We start from the raw sequence: 20,001 nt of genomic DNA, 5'->3' as shown, positions 1-20,001 counted from the left end.
TTCTTTTGAATCAGCCTTTAAACACAAACTAGCACTAGCCAAAAACAGGTGGCTTGTTTCCCCCACAGGAGAAAAAAAGAAATAAGAAAGAAAAAAGTTATTTTGGAATAACAACTATGACAACTATGAGATATGAGTTAAAATATACAAACTCCTGATGTCAAAGCATGTATCTGGAAAAGGTTTTTGTAGACACTTCTCCCATATTTTGTCCCTTGCACATCGTCAGTATTTTAATCTTGCCTGAAGCTTTCATAGCCACTTTCTTACTGACAATGTTAAAAAGCCAGAGCCAAACATGGTGCACAAGAGAGGGCAAGGTTTCCCTGGAGCCTGCAAGGAGCTGGGGCAATTCCTCGTAACTTGGCTGTACGTGAGCTCCAGCACCTCCACCAGGGCTGTGATGGCTAAGCCCTTCCTCCCTTCTCACTGCCCTGAAATCCCTCTGCTGCCACTACGAAGCTCAATTTGCCAGCAATGCCAAGATGCTGGAAGAACACAGAGCAGATGTCCCATGCTGTGTGTGTTTATTCAGATGAAGTCTTTCTCTTTTTGTTTTTTAATTATTGAACAGCAGAGTGGAGTAAGTGAAAAAGGGACTTCAAAACACTGCTGCTGTCAGCCATCATTTAATAATTTTTTTCCTCAAGGCCAAATACATAGTTTGATAATGCATAATGCTGATACAAAATAATTAATAATCTGATATGTAAATAGTCATTTGCTCATTTACGGATTAGCTTCCCTTACCTTGATCCCTGTTGAATGGTGAGACACTTGCAACAGGTCCTCCTTAATGTCTAGCCACAGTCATATTAGAAAAAGATTTTCTAGCCAAAAAAAAAAAATTTCTAGGATTTTTCTAAGCTGCAGCATACAGAGTTGAGGACCCAACACACAGATGACAGTGCATTTCAGAGTAGCCTTTTCTGAAACTTTAACCTGTTACCTTCCTCCAAGTCTAGGAAAGTGAAAAGAGTTGAAGAATAGAAAAAGAAAAAAAAAATCACAGAAGCAAGATTACTGCAGTTATTCAAAGTACTTCATCTCCTCACAAGAAATCACATGAAATACATCCACATAGTCTTATTGGCATATCCCAAATCTGGCAGTAAATGGTTCAGAGGAGAAACAGGACTGAATTTTTGAAGGAAGCATGAAAACCTTCACCTGCCTATATTTTCCCGTGTGGAATTACTGAAGTCTCATGAAAATGAGGAGAAACCTTGTCCCCTACCCCCCCCCCCCCCAAAAAAAATAGCATAGTAAAGAAAATGAAGGATCTTGTCCAACTGCCCTTTAGTAATTTCAGATACAATATGGTCGGTATACAAAGCAAGTTTACTCACACACATGACGCAGTCCTACCAGTGGTGTCCCAGCAGCCCAGCTGGTGGCCAGAGGACCCACAGGAGGTCTCCTGCCAGCTCCAGAGCAATCTGCAGCAGGTGCCTGGGAGGAGACCTGGTCACTTCAGGCTCTGGGCTGCTGAAGGGTTGGGAGGTTGAAGGCAGACCTCCACACTGGCTGTCCTTGCATACAGCCTTGTAATGTATTTTCTTGGGCAGCCCTACCGACTGCTGCAGGTCCCACATGGAAAGAGGCAATTGCCTCAAAGCAGCTGACTGCAAAAAGCTCTTGGCAGTGCCCCAAAACCAGCTCCTAGCCCAAAGCACTGGGTAGGCTGCAGCACTCCTGGGCTGCCAGAGCTGCCTGTGCCCCCAGCTCCCTGAAGCAGGGATCATCCATCACTGTTTCTGAGAGCCATGGCCAGGAGTGGCAAACAACAAAAATACCAGTTTTGTTTAGCAACGGGGCCAGGCCTCAAGTATCTCACCAAATTGAAGGGAAGAAATGTGACAGAGTACAAAGGAAGGCCACAGTGCTTTGCATGGTGGAGGTCCTCTGTGCCCACTTAAATGACTTAGGTCAAAAAAACGTTTAAAGAATCCCCTTCCCCAATAATTCAAGCCTTTTTGGTGCTGTTTGCAATTAAGGGATAATGCATTTAATTGCAAATTGCACTGATCAGTCTTGACATTCAAAAAGCCAAGAGAAAGTTACTTTCTCTGAATTCCACTAATTTAATTGGCATGCACAAGCCAGTGTGCAGACTGAAATAGTAGAAGCAGTGGGTTTAGCTGTTGGAGTCTATATCCTTCTTCAAGATAAAGCCAGCCAACTCCGCGCTGCTTTGATGACAACAGTTCTGGCTGGATTTCTGGTCTCTTGCTGCACAGTAGTTCTACATCAATACTGCAGGAAAAATATTAAAAAAAAAAAAAAGAGAGAGAAAGAGAAAGAAAGAAAAAAATAAAACTTTGCAAGATAACCTTTTTTATGAAGATTTCATCCTATAAGGGAAAGGGAAAGGGAAAGGGAAAGGGAAAGGGAAAGGGAAAGGGAAAGGGAAAGGGAAAGGGAAAGGGAAAGGGAAAGGGAAAGGGAAAGGGAAAGGGAAAGGGAAAGGGAAAGGGAAAGGGAAAGGGAAAGGGAAAGGGAAAGGGAAAGGGAAAGGGAAAGGGACCCATGCAAATGAAAAAAAAAAAGTTCAATATTTTAAATATAAGAACCTAAATTTCAGTTTTGTAAATTGTTTTGGAAATGTAATATGGTTCAGCTTTGGCTATAGCACAGGAAGCTAGTCACTCTTGAGGAGAGATGCCAACAATTTTGCAGTGAGCAATGTCATTCAAGTCTTCTATGCGAGCTGCAAGCCTGACATAAAAGCCTCACGGTGGTTCTGAGCTGTTGTTATTATTAGGCAATAGCATATGTAAGCATCCTTGACACATTCAGCTTGTCAACACATTTCAATCTCAGGAGGAGTCTACATAAAATCTTTGCCTAACATGTTCAATAATGCTCTCAAAAGGCAAGAAGGAAAAGGGAGGGCAAGATTACATCATACAAACTAAGGAGATCATGGATTTTGAATCACTCAAAGCAATGAGAATCAACAGTGTCTTGTTTAATCTTTATTTCCTTTCTATAATGAGCCTGCCTCTATGAATATAGCTCTCTTGCCTCTCAGCTGCTATCTGCCACTTCAGAAAGCAAATACATCTTCAAATTTGACAGTTTTCTTGTTGTTAGTCTTTGTTCTGAAACCAGAGTAACACTCTCCCGATGATCTGAGCAGCCAGAGGCTCTCAGCCCCATCCTGTCCTGATTATGGTCTGGTCTCTCCAGTGCAAAGACGTTCATCAACTTGGTACATTTTTTCAATGCTTTATCTCCCACCCCACAAACCAAAGCATCTCTACTACGAAAATTAAAGGAGAAGACTATTCTGTGAGTTATTGAAAAATATTTGAAAAACAATGCAGTCATCGGTCATAGCCAAAATGGGTTCACTAGGGGAAAGTCCCACTTAATGGGCTTAATTTCCTTATATGACAAGGTTACCCACCTAGTTGATGAAGGGAGGCCACTTGATGTAATGCTTTTGGATTTCAGCAAAGCTTATGATACCGTTTCTAGCAGTAAAATGTCCAGCATACTGCTAGATAAATACATAATAAAAGGGGTGAACAGTCTCCTGACAGGTTGGGCTCAAAGGATTATAGTAAATGGGGTTGCAACAGGCTGGTGAGCAGTCACTGATGGGGTTCCCCAGGGCTCCATTTTGGGGCCAGTTCTCGTTAATGTTTTTATAAATAATCAGGACACAGGACTTGAATGCATACTAAAATAGGAAGAGCTGCTGAATCCCTTGAGGGTAGAGAGGCCTTGCAGAGAGATCCTGACAAATTAGAAGGCTGGACAATCACCATCTGCATTACGTTTAACAAAAGCAAGCTCCAGATTCTGCACCTGGCAAGGAAGAACCCTGGCTATACATACAGACTGGGGGATGAGAGGCTGGAGAGCAGCCCCGCAGAGAGGGATCTGGGGGTTTTGGTCGATGGCAAGTTGAATGTGAGCCAGCAGTGTGCCCTGGCAGCCAGGAGGGCCAACCTTACCCTGGGGTGCATCAGGCACAGCACCGCCAGCCGGGTGAGGGAAGGGATTGTCCTGCTCTGCTCTGTGCTGGTGCGGCCTCACCTCGAGCACTGTGTGTGGTTTGGGGCACCACAATATAGGGACATAAAACTATTAGAGCGTCCATAGGAGCACAATATGGCTAAAGGTCTAGAGGGTAAGACATATGAGGTCCCTGGGTTTGCTCAGCCCAGAGCAGAGCAGGCCGAGGGGAGGCCTCATGGCGGCCTGCAGCTCCCTCACGAGGGGAGCGGAGGGGCAGGCGCTGAGCTCTGCTCTCTGGGGACAGCGACAGGACCCGAGGGAACAGCATGGAGCCGGGACAGGCTGGGTGTTAGGAAAAGGTTCTTCACCCAGAGGGTGGTGGGCTCTGGGACAGGCTTCAGAGGGCAGTGGTCACAGCACCAAGCCTGTTGGAGATCAAGAAGCGTTTGGACAATGCTATCAGACATGATTTTTGTGTGGTTCTTTGTGGAACCAGTGGTTGGACCTGATGATCCCTGTGGGTCCCTTCTAACTGAGGGTATTCCGGGGTTAATAAGGGAAACCTAAACTAGAAATACTGCAGGACAGTAATACATCCTACAAACTGTCTGGTATAGAGCTGATTGGGAATTTTTCTGACACATCTTCAACTGTGAAAAATTTTGCAGAACAAGGACAGTCAGTAATGAACTCCACCAGTCACAGCAGCATTACAAACAAGCAGCCACAGAAAAAATGCTTACTTCACCTAACAAATAACTTCTGGGGTGAGAGGCACTTGGAGAGTTGTTGCTTCATAAAGTCTGCAACTTATGAGCAATGTTAGCTAAGTTTGTAACATTGTGTTGGAACAGATATATTTAATAAGAACAGTCACTCTGGATCTGACAGAGAAGACATCTACCCCACATCCAGGCTCCCACAGTGATGAGCAGCAGATGCCTCCAATATAGAGTAAGAACTGGGCAAGGATGCCATGAAACTTCCCTCAGCACAACTTCCTTGCTTCAAACACCCTAGAGCTGGAGCATATCCTAAAACAAAAATACAATCTACTGCTTAACAGCCAAAGCATTCTTCTTCTTTTGATTTTTCTGTATGCTTTTGGGCACAAATAAGCCTTTGGGAATAAAGCTTTCTGTAATGATGATCTTCACTTGGATGCAAAGAAATACCTCTTTCTGTTTAATTTTGAGCCATCACACAAGAGACCAGTTCAAGAATGTTAGTTCTTACAGTATAAGAAGCCGTAATGACAAGCATTCCCCTTTGACTTTACCACTACTGATCTTACATGTGGTCACCAAAAGTGTTGTTTAAATCATGGGTTATGCATCGCATGAGCATATTTTTCTTTTACTCTTCAGTTTCAGTAAATTTTCAAATTCATACTGCTAAGTTCAGTCAAAGGGTCCTAGATTTTCATAACAATGGCAAAACAAGATGTGCAGTAAGTTTCCAACTTAAGGATTTAATAATTTAAGCATTTTAGCACTGGTGACTGGCCGCCTAGTTTCCATGCAAATCTGCTTGGGTTTAATACTTTCACATGTGAAAGCCTTCCAGCCTTCAGCCAGTGAAAGCCTTCTGTTAAACAAGACCAATGTTGACGTGGCCCATCAGCTCTTTCATACATCATCACTTCCACAGAATCTGAAACTGCAGAACTGGGCCTGCTCCAGACACAGTCACATGTCAAAAGAAAGGGAACATAAGAACATATTTAAACACATGAAAGTGATCAAAGACACATTTAGACATTTAAGAAACCCAATAAGTTCATTCAGGGCACTATCATCTTTTATAAAACCCAGAAAATATGATGTTATGTGCACTCAGAGGCCTTCAGACTATCTAGGGATATAAACTGATGTAAGAAAATGCAAAGAGACCAGGACAAACACCTTAAATGACTAAAAGGCTACAATCCAAAGAATTTCCTTCATCATCTTTTATTGTTTGCCTGACATGAAAACAGGAAGGCATTGTTTAGATTTCATTAACTGAAAAACACCTGAATATTCACAGCAGAACTGAATGCATGGCAGCTCAGCCTTCTTCGCTCAACACTAAATACACCAGCAGGCTGCCTTTGCTATCACTGTCCTTGTCCAAAACCTGGAGATTCCAGTCTAGTATCCTAAAATGTCTGTCAAAGCACAGTTATACTTTGCTGTTGATTCCAGGAGTTACTGAGAGAAACCTGAGGTGAATCCAACGCTAAAACAAAGCTTAAGTGTAGATGACATAAGTCATAATGACACAAACACAAACACAGCAAGCTTTCTGTGCATATCTTGGGGCTTGCCCTAGCAGAAGGCCACTGAGGGATTGCCTTAGGGTAAAGTCCCAGTGAAGGCAGAGCCATTACTACTGCTACCTTACTCCACTTCCCAGGTTACTCAGCATATGCATCTCAGTACACAGGCAAACACCCTTCTGAAAGCTGCCCTCATTACCTAACACACCTGTCTGTATGCTTGCTTCTATTTCCAAGCAACTGCCAACAAAGCAAGGTTAATGATGATGGTAGCACATTTGTGAATATATGTTCAGCAAAATGCATCAAATACAGCAAACCTTTTTCACTTTAAGGGAAGTAAGCAGAGACATGCAAACTACTCTATTTGGTCATAGGAGTAGAGATGAAAAGACAGGAAAAAGGTGTTTAGAACATAGTCTTAATTCAAAGGTCTGATGATGAGACATTTCCTGGCAAACAGCATTTGGACTTCAAAACACACAAGCAACAAAAGCCCAGACTTTCACTGTGTTAACTTCATTCACTAGGCTTTGGCAGAGGAGTGTGGCAAATATACTGAAGACATTCCAATATTTACAGGTGCAACTACTCCCTTTTGGTTATCAAGTTAAAAATAAAGCCAAAGCACGAAGTGAAAAAAATAATTAAAATAGCGCATAATAAGACTAATCAAAACTTAACCGTGACTTGGTTAAATTCACTCATAATAGTTAAAGCTGTAAAGCCAGTTACTAGTGTTGTTCAGGTCTGGGATTTCCCCCTGATGACAGTACCAGCATAAATGGTTAAAAAGCAGTCAGTAGCAAAGCTAATGGAAAGAAAAAAGCTTTACAGTGGTATAGGAGCGGTGTTCAGAGAGGGGGAAAGGCTTCTTACAGTCTTAACACATAAGGGGCTATTTAAGTGGCACTATCTGTTCCGTCTCTTTCTCCCACACAAAGCAATTGTTCTCACTACAAGCAGTCCTGCCGAAGGTATCAAGGCAGATCCAAGCAAAGTTGTCGTTTGGTACCTATCGAGCCCTTCGGTCCAGCAGATTGGTCTATCCCCTCCTAGTGTACTTTCACAGTTGAATGAAGATGATCTAAATCCACGTTGTCACCTAAAGGGGTAGAGCTGCCTCCAGCCACGTGCTCCTGCCCTTGTGCAGCGGCCATCTGGCCAGGCAGATCCACGAGCTGACACACAGCTGAAAATTAAACCTGGAAAATAAGGTTGCTGGCTACCTGCAAATAGATTTGCTGCACAGCTGCCTGTAAGTCAATGCTGGCACAGGGAAAGGAGCAGAAACATGAAGGCAGACAAAGGCCATTTCAGAGGTGGCACAGACTTAGATGTGCCAAACTACACCCTGCAATAAGTCCCTGCACTGCTAGTGAGGCCCTGCCTTCCAGGTATGCAGGTTTGTGATATGTTTTTCCCCAAAACAGTGTTGGAACACCCAATGTCAACCCACATAGAAAAATGGGAGACCAAGCTCAATTTTCCACCTGACTATCCCCTAAAAAAGCTCTACTCAATCTCCTCTGCCCTCTGCCCCATCCATACCTTGTAATTATAGTTAAAGGTACCTGGATCCCTATTGTTTAGCACTTCACATAAAACACTGTTGTAAAACTACTCAGGATACACAGAAGCACAAGTCCTCCCTTTCCTTTTGTGTAAATCTTCTTGAGAACATTTTTCTTATGACCACATTCAGTGGGATGAATCAAAGTTTTTCCTTGCTCTTGCACAATCTACCTTCTCTAATTTACCTGGTTTTATGTAGCTGGACCATTTAGCACAAGTTACACAAATACAGGTATTCAGGTATTTAAGGTTAATGCCAGAAGATAAAAGAAATGTGAATATATATATATATATGTATATATATATATATTATCTGAGTTGTTTTCATTATCCAAAGACTACTGATTGGGTATCAACTCATTGACTAATGATTACTGTCTTCCACCCCAAAATGGCTTGAGGTTCCACCTGAAGACCAAGGGTCCCTTATAGTTAGCAGACAATTTTTTTAAATCTTGAAGATACAGACAGATGACAAATAGAAGAATTTAGAAGAAAACTGTAGTTCAAATCACAGACACTTCAACCACCTGGCTTCATTACAGTAAATAGCAGGTTGATCGCAGAGAACTCCCACAAAACCTCACACCAAAGATGTAATTACATCATATACAAAATGAGGGATAGTCACAGTGGGACATCTAAACCACAGATTATCTACAAAATTGTTTCCTTCAAAGGTCTTTCTCAATGCTTGGGGAACAACCCTGGAAGTGAGTTACATGGGATAAAGTTCACTCCAAGGAAGGGACAGCCCAAGAACTAGATGCTATAGCAATACAGGTACTCTGTAAGCCATTTAAGATCCATGTTAGCATGATTTTGAAGGCCTGAAGAGAATAAGCTTTGCACTGGTTCTTACATGAATCACAGAATCATAGAATCATCTAGGCTGGAAAAGACCTTCAAGATCACTAAGTCCAACCATTTACCTGTCCTGAGTCCCATCACTTAGCCATGTCCCTTAGTGCCACATGCACGTCTTTTAAAAACATCGAGGGATGGGGACTCCACATGTCCCTGAGCAGCCCATTTCAATGCCTAACCACCATCTTCATGAAGAAATCTTCTTAACATCCAATCTAAACCTCCTCTGGCACAACTTGAGATTGTTTTCTTGTCCTATCACTTGTCACCTGAGAAAAGAGAAGGACACCTGCTTGCTGCAACCTCCTTTCAGGTGGTTGTAGAGAGCGATGCGGTCTCCCCTCAGCCTTCTCTTCTCCAAACTAAACAACCCCAGTTCCCTCAGCCGCTCCTCGTAAGTCTTGTTTTCTAGTCCCTTCACCCGCTTTGTTGCTCTTCTCTGCACATGCTCAAGCAACTCAATATCCTTCAAGTAGTGAGGGGCCCAAAACCAGACACAGTATTCAAGGTGCAATCTCACCAGTGCCGCATACAAGGGGACAATCACTTCCTTAGTCCTGCTGGCCACACTATTTCTGATGCCGGCCAGGATGCCACTGGCCTTCTTGGCCACGTGGGCACGCCGCTGGCTCACGTTCAGACATGTTCAGTTGTGAATGCAACTTACTAGAGAAGATGCAAATTAAATTTAAGATTACATTCTTATCATGCTTCATGGCTTAAGTTCTCCACATGATGAGGTCCGCAGCAAACAATTCACGCAAACATCCAGAGAAATAATATACATGCCATTTTCTGAAAATACAAATAATCAGAGAACAATTATCAAAGTCTGGACTATTTTTTTCCCTTTGAAAATAGAACAAAGGGAGACTTGATGACTGAGTTGTAAAAGAGAATGATTCAGGCTGTAACATGCCTCAGAGGAGGTAAACCTGAATTTAAAACAGTTTCACAAAAAAAGCCATGAAGTTGCCAGCCAACCAGTATGGACGGTTTTGCTTCTGATTTGATTACTGGCATAAAAGTCACTGAATCCCAACTCTCCAGATGAATCAGTGAGAGTGGGTTAACACAAGCCACCACTCTACATACTTTGTTTCTTCCAAGTTACGAATTATAGTCCAATAAACAAAATTTTCCTTGAGTCATCAAGTAGTCAACTATCAGAACCAGATTTATTCTCATTTGCTGAAGAGCATTAAGAGCCACTGTCACTTAAGCCAACCAACTTAGTTTGTTTTCACTAAAGTAGACAAGAAAAGTAACTTGTTCTAACAATGGATCAGGGCAACTTCCTAAGAGGTGATATAACACGGCTGCTTGTGGAAAGCAATACGGCAAGATCCTTATTGAGTACCATGGTCTTGAATCTTCCAGGAAAGCTGTCAGTCACCAGCACATCTGAATGTCAGAGTCCACATCTGAAGCGCCCTTTTTCCTGACAATATGATTTATAGCCATTTATTAAAACAGCTTATAATCTAGACCTGTTTGTATATGCCATTCATGGTGGTATGTAGTGGACTAATATCTTCTATACAGATTTAGCTGTAAAGGGGATTTTTGATAACTGTCAATATCCTGTATGGCAATAACACTTTCAGATGACTAAATCCTGGACAGAAGCTATCTCTAGGCCTTTGCTAGGAGGGGAAGATAGCTATTAAATATCAGACGAGCCACCACACAAACCTAAAATACAAGAAGAACATAAATATATTTATAGAAAATGTCAGCAGAAAAAAAAAATAGCTCCTGGCCAACAGTTTTACAAATTATGTTCGCATACAGTGAACAACAGGCTTCACAACTGACAGCATCTGCTCTCTGGCCTTTCACAGGTTAAAATGAAAGGAAGTCCTTTGGAGTGAACCAAGGCTAAGAGAGCATCTCATAAAAGTTATAAAACAGTCCAGACCTGACAGTCTGTTTATCATAATTGCAGTTAAGCAGGAAAAGTGAAAAACTAGCCCTTTTGATCTCGATCCATATACTACACTTGGGGCCATTTTTACCCAATTTTACCAGACCATCCAATTTGAGACAGGGAGCACACAACTGACCTGGAACCCAGCCCTCAAAAGTGAAGATGCACCTTCCTCCTCATGCAAGCTGCATGTCAATAAGAAACAAGCGTGTTCAGCACCATTCAAGGTTGAGAACCTGACCCCAGTTATACAATCACAGAATCACAGAATGGCTGAGGTTGGAAGGGACCTCTGAAGACCATCTGGTCCGATCCCCCTGCCGAGCAGGATCACCTAGAGCACATTGCACAGGATGGCAGCCAGGTGGGTTTTGAATATCTCCAGAGAAGGAGACTCCACAGCCTCTCTGGGCAACCTGTTCCAGTGCTCTGTCACCCTCACAGTACGAAAGTGCCCTCTCATACAAGGACATCTCTCTCCCATTTCTCCTTTTGTCCAATTTACTCTGCGTGTGTTTTGTCAGAATTCAGCCTTGGTACAAAACATGTTCTTTCTCAGATGATCATCTTGCAGCTATTACCATTTGTGCATTAGTCTGTTCCAGCACTATTAAAAAAATCACATCCATTTAACTGCTCATGGGCAGACTGAGCTCTCTTCAGAAAAGCTACAGGTGATGTGCAACCTCTTAGGCACCTGGAGAGAGATCTGTACTTATGATTTACAGATCCCCTATACAGATTTAACTTCAGTACAGCAGATGGCACATTTGATGGACCCATCTAACATAGACAACAAGAAAATTCTCTCTTCAACCCCAGTCTTTCCCAGGGCTTAAATACCTGCATCAGTCTGGGATTTATAGCCTCTTCTAGAGATCTTCTGGATCACACCAGATCTGATTATTTCCAAAGCAGAGCAAGAACCACTTCAGACCTAGCCTGAACCCCAGCCCCCGGCTCCCACCTTTATACAATAACATAATCAAAGAAGGTTTGGAAACGTCTGAAATTTACCTTTTAGTACACAGACACCTAATTTTGCTATACCTTGAATGACTAAATCTTTTTGTAGTTCTCCAGAATGTGACTACAGATAGGGACACATAAATTAGAAAAGACGAGTGAGAACAGAACATTATTAAATAAGCAATAGTAATACAGGAGAATATTAATTATGCAATACCTGATAGATCATTAACTCACTCTCTTTGGGATTCTGCAGCAATAAATCATGAGGAAAGGTACAACAGATAAGATTATTAGCAACATTTGTGGGCCAAAGGTTTGAAAAATCGAACAAGATTTACTATGCCTTTGGAGAAATCAAGCATCTCTGCACGTCACTGTTTGAATTTGCCAAGTGAGACAGGTAAACCTACCAGAAGGAGGTATCTAGAGTACTGGATGATAAGTAATGGCACATCTTGCAATTTATAAACTACACATTTAAAAATTACCTAATTGCAAGCAAAATACAATCTCCCCAATGTATCAAATCCCAGGTTTGTCACTAATAATGAATTGTATATACTTAATCTTGATTCCATAAAATGTTATTTTTTTTCTCTCTCTTAGCAATGGCAATAAAAAAAAGATCATGCTAATAAAGATGGCAAGATTTATTTTTGAGGTTGGTAATACAAAGATGCTGCTCTATAAGCAGTTGTAACATTTACTGAAGGCGGCCATAGATTTTACTTCCAGACAGGATGATTATGACCATATAGTCTGGGCTGCTATGAAGCACCACTGGCAGACGAAGCAATTTCTGCATCAAAGCCCATAAATTCCTGCTCAGACACTTCCTCGCTTTCAGAGGCCTGTCCTGATTTACAGTTTTTATATCCTATCCCCATGCTCCTGTGTGACACAATGGCTATTAGCCCTTTCTGTTAAATATGCACCCCACACGCATAAAACTGCGTGACTGCATATATACATATATGGATTGTGAAAATGGCTATAAATTAAGAGATCTAACATCTTTGAAAAGGATCATTCAAGCCCACACTAAAAGTCTATTTTTACAACTCCTTTTCTTCCCCCTGCCCCTCCCCAGCTGCACAAATCAAACCCAGACCTGTTGTTACCCAATTGCAAGCACCTCACCTTCTGGGACAACGTTCTGAATACAGCTTCTTGGTAAAAGCTGGATCACATCTTTAGGACATTTCTGCATAAACGTCTTCAATAGGGCACTGAAGAGATGTTAAAAGAGATGTTTAATTACTGATTGGGGTAACAGGAAGCGAAGAGACAAGCACTGAAACAACACTTTTTCTCCCCCCTTTCCATGCCCAGCCTCCTCCCTTCCCTCCTGACTCCTCTGCCTGCCCCAAGCGCACTGGGGAGGTGGGGGGCAGATTATGGCCAGTACCCAGGGGTTTCTCTGCTTCTCCTTCCTCCTCGCAGCTCTCCTCTGCAGCTCCCCATGGGCTGCAGCTCCAGTCAGTAACATCTGCTCCAGTGTGGGCTCTCCACAGGCCGTGGTGAATAGCTGCTTGGGCACTCAGCGCACCTCCTCCTCCAGCCTCTCACAGAATCACACACAGAATTACACAGAATCACAGAACTGTAGGGGTTGGGAGGGACCTCAAGAGATCATCGGGTCCAAACCCCTGCCAAAGCAGGTTCCCTAGAGCAGGCTGCCCAGGTAGGCATCTAGACAGGCCTTGAATATCTCCAGAGAAGGAGACTCCACAACCTCCCTGGGCAGCCTGTTCCAGTGCTCCGTCACCCTCACCGCGAAGAAGTGCTTTTGCATGTTGGTGCAGAACTTCCTGGGCTCCATTTTGTGGCCATTGCCCCTTGTCCTGTCCCCACAAACCACTGAGAAGAGGTTGGCCAAATCCCTCTGTCTCCCACACCTCAGGTATTTGTAAACATTAATAAGATCCCCTCTCAGTCTTCTTTTCTCCAGGTTGAACAGACCCAGGTCTCTCAGCCTTTCCTCACAGGGGAGACGCTCCAGGCCCCGTATCATCTTTGTGGCCCTCCGCTGGACTCTTTACAGGAGATCCCTGTCTTTCTTGTACCGGGGAGCCCAGAACTGGACACAGTACTCCAGGTGAGGCCTGACCAGGGCAGAGTAGAGGGGGGAATTTTAATAAAGTCTTTCCAAACTTATTAGCACTTCAACAGAGAACACTCAAGGATTTCGTTGTAATGGTTTTGAAGAGGTACAGGGCAGAGCCACGAGGAATGCACATCCCTACACTGAAAACAGATAAAAAATTGTGCATATTACATTTACTACCAATATCTGGAGTAAATCCCCTTTCAGTCACAAGGATCACTGAGCTCCATTGAGGCTTTTGAATGCATCACCAGATGAAATTTGGTAGATGTTACAGGTATACTACCCTGGTTTCAGCTGGGATAAAGTTGATTTTCTTCCTCGTGTTTGGTATGGTGCCATGTTTTGGACCTCAGAGAAAAATAATGGTGATAACACAGGGATGTTTTAGTTGTTGCAGAGCAGTACTTACACGGAGCCAAGGACTTTTCTACTTCTCATGCTGCCCTGCCAGTGAGCAGGCTGGGTGTGCACCAGGAGCTGGGAGGGGACACAGCCAGGACAGCTGGCCCCAAGTGGCCAGAGCCATATCCCATAAGGTATGATGCCACATGGAACAACAAAACTGGGGGAGTCGGCTTAGGGGCAGGCCGTCACTGCCCAGGAGCAAGCTGGTCAGCTGGTGGTAAGCAATTACATTGTGTATCACTTGCCTGGTTTATTTTTTTGTTGTTGTTGTTATAGTGTTTTGGTTATTGTTTCCTTGTTTGGTTTTGTTTTCCTTTCTTATTAAACCATCCTTATCTCAACCCACAAGTTTGTGCATTTTTCTTTTCAAGTTTCTCACCCATTCCACTGTGGGGAGCAGGTAGTGAGCTGTGTGGTTTTAAAATGGTGTCTGCCAGGTTAGGCTACAATGTATATACAGCATGGATTTGATGGGAAACTCCCTAGTCTTGAGATGATCATATACTCTGCATCACAGCAAAGGAAAAATCTCCAAATCTGGGGAACAAGTTCAAGATGGAGGAGACTGGATGGAAGGACTTCTCTGTATCCTAGAAAATTAGACCACACTTGCCGTTTATTACAGAATTTTCTTAGTCTTATAAATAGACAACTCAAGAAGCTTAAGTTCACCATGTTTCTCAATATTATTTTAGTGGTTTAGCCTGGCAGACAGCTAAACACCACACTTCTTCTTTGTTCTTACTTCTTTACTCCTCACAGCTTTGTATAGCGGTGGCCTTGCAACAGAGAATTCAAATCGCACTCCTGCTTCCGAGTCAAAACCAAGAAGGTCCATACAGATCTCCAAACAGATCAGTGCTTACGGACACACAGATATGTCTTCTTCCAGCTCCACACAGCCTGACGGGAACCAGAGACACCTGACACTTGGGTCACTGACTTGTGTCAGCACTGAATCCTGAGGTATAGTTTCAAGAATAAGCATGCAGAACTGTAACATTTGCTTCTAAATACTTTACTATCTGGCTGGAAGTTAGCGTTTATACTATTTTTCTTCATTTTTAAATCATCAGTAGTATAAGCAAGTAGTTTCGTAGCTTTAGGCTCAGCAAGAACACAGTGAGCACTGGATACAATTTCAGGATCTCTTTGACACACATTTGTTGCTTGATATGTAGGTTCTGGCATCCTAAGTCAAACAACATTTCTGCTCTTAGGCCCTGGAGAGAAGAAGCCCAAGAGCAAGACAAAACAAGCTTAAGGTTTCATCAACACACAGCCAAGGGTGGCTGAAGGTGGGGTTTTGAATAACGTGGTGTTTTCTGCTACACATCTGCTACGACTGAGAGCATGGATTGAACACATCTGTATTTGATTGGCTGCTCCGATCACAGTAATTAGTTCTGTAGTTACCACATACAGGTGTTTAATTATCAAGGTCTCACTAGCTACAGGTTTTTATTAGACTTCTTTTCTTCCTCCTTTTGTGGCATTACACCATGTGTTCAGACTTGATGGGAATGGTACCCTTGAGAGAGCACATCTTTGAACTTCAGGGTTTATTTTAGCCATCCAAAGCAAGCAGAATTAAATAAATATAAATGGTCACATGCATGCACGCACCCCAAGCTGAGTCCGGATGAGAACGAACAGATTGTGCAAACAGAGGTTTATCCAAGAAACAAGTGGCAAACCAGTGCCCTACACTGCATTTGCTGGAAGTCTTCACATAATCAGGCAGCTGAAAGTTAATTTTCTCTCCGCATGGCAGGTGATTTAAAAAAAAAAAAGTTTATATTTGGGACATTGGAGTAACCAATATTCTTAAACATTTTTGCAAATAAAACCAATGTTCATTAGCACTTGTGATCCCTCCCACCACCCACTTTACTTGGCTCATCTCTACTCCCCTCTCTTCTAAAATACTGCCAAGTGACTCCAAGTGAATTTCTGAGAGCTCCCTACAAGATTTGTTCCCAAGACCAGCAGGAGTCTTGGGATTTCCCTGAAGACATTTACACCAGAAGGTCCAGTGCTAGACCAATCACTTCCATCAGAAGCACAACACGCATTATACAAAGACATTAGGCCTGCTTTAAATGATGGCAAATCCGTCAGATCCAACCATAAGTTGCCTTCTTGATTATATTCATTATTAATCTTGTGCATCACAAACACTCCCAAAAAGTCCATTGAGAGAGTTGGCACATTGACATGATGTTATACCCTGAACCAGTCTTCTCACTGCTACAGGATGACTGCTCACCTTCAGAAGCAGTTCTCTCCTTCTGCACAGACAGTTAAATTGAGCACCAGCATGGTAGGAAGCATTCAGCTGCTTTACTGCTATTCCTGCACTCTCAGGTGAAGGCATCAAATCAGATGGGAAAGTCCAATGGATCACATCTAGCTCACGAGGCTGCAGCTTTTGTTTTATTCTTAGCCAAGCAGAAAAATCACATGGTGTTAGAAATGGTAGGGCACGCATGACTGACTACTCACATGAGCACGGATCATATGCTGCTGCAGGGTTGCTCAATCTTCACCACCCAAGCTTGTGGACACACACAAGACGTGCATTAAAGACATTTGTAAAAATATCAGGATCAATTCAGCAGAGCACAGCAGAGTAGCATTGGGTATATTCATGGACCAGCCCAGAAGGTGTCTGTGTCTCCTGTCCCAGCAGCCAGCCTGTGGCCAGAGGAGCTGCATTTGCAGAGGCCATCCCGCCACCCCTGTACCCACAGGGCACATGCTGTCCATGGACAGGACTGAGAATATCGGTGTTGCACACAATCTGTCTGAAAATTGCTTTCTGTTGTGATAACCTGCACCACGCTAACAGATTTGCCAACGGAGCACAGTGGGACACCTGAACCGTCAATGAGCTAAGCAAGGCTCATCCAGACCATCTCTACTCCATGTATGTGGTCGTTTTCTTAACGTAGTAATTTTATGTGATCTCTGTCTTGGTGAAAGCAGAAATCTCTAACCACCAAGCATGACCCTTGTTTTTTTCTTACCATCAACATTTCAGAACAAATATCCAGGTCTGAGCAATTATTCTCAGAGAAAAAGCAACAGCAAAACTGGAATGCATTAGCCACAAATGAGGCAATTAAGTCTAACCTTTGCTAACCTGGCAGGTCAATGGTAACAAACAGTATGCCAGGAGTTATTTGGGTCCTATAGATGCCCTTTAAAAAGCCAATTATCTGGAAATGAGTGACTCTGACAGATTACAATATAGCAGCCCTTCAGAAAGGGCTGGGAGGGCAGGGGAGGGGGCTCTCGGGCTGGCCCACATGCAGCTTTCCAGCGTAATTGAAAAGCTCTCACTGTTCAGAGGAAGGCCAAGGTTTCTTTCAGCTGAAGGTCTTCGGAATTAATTGCGCTGCCTCTTACCAAGGAACAGTAGGGCATGTTTTCTTGGATGCTGTGTCAACATGTGAATGGGGTTTTAAGAGGTACAAAAAATTACAAAAGCAAAGCAAAAAAAAGAGAGGGAACACAGCAAGCTATATAAATAAGAGTGGCAATTCTTTCAAAAATGACAGGATGAGATGAAACAAAACTGAACTGAGCTATCGTTATGAAATGGCTGTCAGGGCACATAGAGGGACAATGGTTACGAAGCGGGTAGGACAGGCGTGCCCATGTGTGTGCACACGGGGCAGGGAGAAGGAGGGCCCTGATGTCAGTTTGGCTTTCAAAAATAAAATCCTCCTCTACATACTATCTCAGTGAGAGCAGTGTGTAAAATCCCACGCCAGGGACTTCTCCAGGTAACACTGTTGGCCTCACAACAGACCTCTTCATCAAGGGATTGGGATTCCAGGCCCAAATATAGATTTGATATCAATTATTTTGCCTCAGCCTTTTTTTTTATTCTCCTCCTCTTTTCTTCTTCCTTTCTTCTAAACCCAGGCAGTTAGGAATGCTGGTTCAGCTACAGCCCTGAACCAAAGCTACATCGCCCCTCCTAGACACAGCAAGAGGGAACCAGGAAAACCTGATGTGAATGCAGTGAAGGACATCTACCTGCTGTCTGGCATCCAGTCCACCACTCTCTCCTCTCTCTACTGTCCCACCTACTCCTGCCTTGCCCCACTGCCTCCATCCCATTTGTCCTTCACTCTTTCTCTTTCCAGCAATCATCCTTAAGCAGCAGAGGCTGTAAAAGGGCTCCAGAGAGCAGGCTCTCAAAATGCATCAAACAGCTGAAAATTAATGGAACAAAAATCACTACCTGCAGCCTGTACGAGTAGGAATTAAAGCTCTGGAGACAAGTCAAAGCTTTGTAGGGACAGCCCTTTAAAACTCAGGCTTTAGGATGGCCTGGACAAACTCTGGAAGGCAAGTCTCTGAATATTACATCTGAGAATCAACACCCAGCCTTGGGCCCACCCAGGCAAGCACCATTTACAGCGAACTGATGAGGCTGCTCACAGCCATAAGCACTATGGTTACTCACACGGTGGCTGCCCACCTTCCTCTACCTTCCCACCTCCAAAGGGTGACCAACCAGTCCTTAGTCTATGGTCTTCCAAAAGGTATTCACCCCTGCTGCTCTGAGCATGTTACTGCAACACACAAAAATCAGCGCTGGTTTTAACCATTACAACACAGGGGGACGTGCACATTGGCACGAGATATGACCGGTGCATATGACTCTCTGCACCTTGCAGACTCTTCTTGAGACCACTGTGCTGCTTCTGCAGGATGGCAGGCTGCTTCACGTTGGCTCTAGTGGCATGCAAGGCTGATCGCACGTGAAAAGCCTCTGGAGTGGGAAGAGCACGATGCTGCCTGGGGTTAGGCAATAACACGCACAAGCACTATTGCTAATGTAGGCTCCTGCCCTTGTGTGTACTTGCCTTCACAGGCCAACTGGAGAGAATATGAAAATCCATAAACATCAGCAGAGAGCAGGGAGCAATCGGAAAACATGAGATCATAAAACAGCAAAGTACTGCAAAATCATTATATGCTCGTCTTTGACACGCAGACTGGATGTCTCCAGCTTTGGAAAACAAAACGCAACCATCACAGCACCCAGCGAGAGCAAAACAGGCGGCAAAAACAACCGCATCCGTCAGCTCTGTAACTACCCCATGCAGGCCAGCTTCCCCTCCCCTTCCCCCAAAAAACTTTCATTTATTAGTTCCTCACCCCAAAGTCCCATTTACAACCATAGACTGTTATCTCCCAGGAGTCTGACCCACCGACAGCTACTGCTCTGTGAGAGCAGCTGCGCTGCGTGCCAGCCTGTAACACAGGTGAGCTGAATAAAAGCAGCTCCTGGGGTGCCGCACATTTAATGAGCTGGGATCTCTTAGCAGAAGTAAATTTACAAATTTTGTATTTATTATAGCTCTCGATATAAGCAACTACAACGCACAGACCATTAGTTAAGCTGCTTTTTTGGTTGATTATGTTATCAGAACTCCCTATGGTGATCTGACTACATATTACCATATACTTAATGGCAGTAACTGTTGGTATACCTGATCTGACAATCACAGGGCTTTACAGCTTCTTTTCTAAGAAAAATATCTCTAGAAAAATTGACCCCTGGTCCTTTCAATGAATCATAACACAAAGAGCACACCGGGTCCCCTCTCAGCAACACCGGCCACCTCTGTTATTAACTTCCCACTCAGTCTGCTTAATGCATGCCTCGCTGACACTGGACCTAGCAGCTTGTTTCTTACAAGTGCTCAAGTCCTACTGATTCGTCTCTGTTCCCACTGCTATTTTTTCCATTTCATTTACTGCTTAGATCTGTTTTTCCCCCCCACGCACGTTATCGCCGCGGTAGTTTTCCTCCACCTCATGCCACCTCCTGCTCAATAGCCGCCCCGGTCTCTGTGCTGGCTCAGTCCCACAGGCCCAGCCCTGCACACA

At 43.6% G+C, this 20,001-nt stretch overlaps 1 long non-coding RNA gene across 1 annotated transcript in view; it reads right to left on the bottom strand.

Annotated features, from left to right (window-relative positions):
* LOC308190891 overlaps window positions 1-16,911 on the bottom strand; it is a 35,535-nt gene extending 18,624 nt beyond the window's left edge. Inside the window, exons 1-2 of the long non-coding RNA XR_013947556.1 lie at window positions 12,982-16,911; window positions 12,714-12,802 (exon numbers count right to left, since the gene is read on the bottom strand). This is a non-coding gene — a long non-coding RNA (uncharacterized lncRNA). The remainder of the gene's footprint in view (window positions 1-12,713; window positions 12,803-12,981) is intronic.
* Between the last annotated feature and the right edge of the window lie 3,090 nt (window positions 16,912-20,001).

This window comes from Anser brachyrhynchus, assembly GCF_964034855.1.
Source record: "Anser brachyrhynchus genome assembly, chromosome: 2".
In the NCBI taxonomy this organism is placed as follows: domain Eukaryota; kingdom Metazoa; phylum Chordata; class Aves; order Anseriformes; family Anatidae; genus Anser; species Anser brachyrhynchus.
Note: the sequence above shows the minus strand (reverse complement) of the source record. Positions and strands in the feature narration are given on the sequence as shown.